Genomic DNA, 361 nt, shown 5'->3' with positions numbered 1-361 from the left:
CTGCCGGCACTGACCGCGTTGTGACCGTTGGTCTGCGTACACAGTGAACAGCTAACTCAGAACTGGAGCGAACAAGGGGAATCCGACTGTTTAACTATAACAAAGCATTGCGATGGCCGCAAACGGTGCAATGTGATTTCTGCCCAGTGCTCTGAATGCGAATGTGATGAAATTCAATCGAGCACGGGTTAACGGCGGACCTAACTATGACGTAGTAGCCTAAGGTAGCCAAATGCCTTTTCATCTAATTAGTGACGTGCATGAATGGATTAACGAGATTCCCACTGTCCCTATCTACTATCTAGCGAAACCACAGCCAAAGACCTAAAGAAAGTTACTGTTTCAGTTTACCAGCGTGGCC

This window comes from Eimeria mitis, genomic scaffold, assembly GCF_000499745.2.
Source record: "Eimeria mitis Houghton genomic scaffold, Emh_scaff2302, whole genome shotgun sequence".
NCBI classification, from domain to species: domain Eukaryota; phylum Apicomplexa; class Conoidasida; order Eucoccidiorida; family Eimeriidae; genus Eimeria; species Eimeria mitis.
This window is presented reverse-complemented; position numbering follows the sequence as displayed.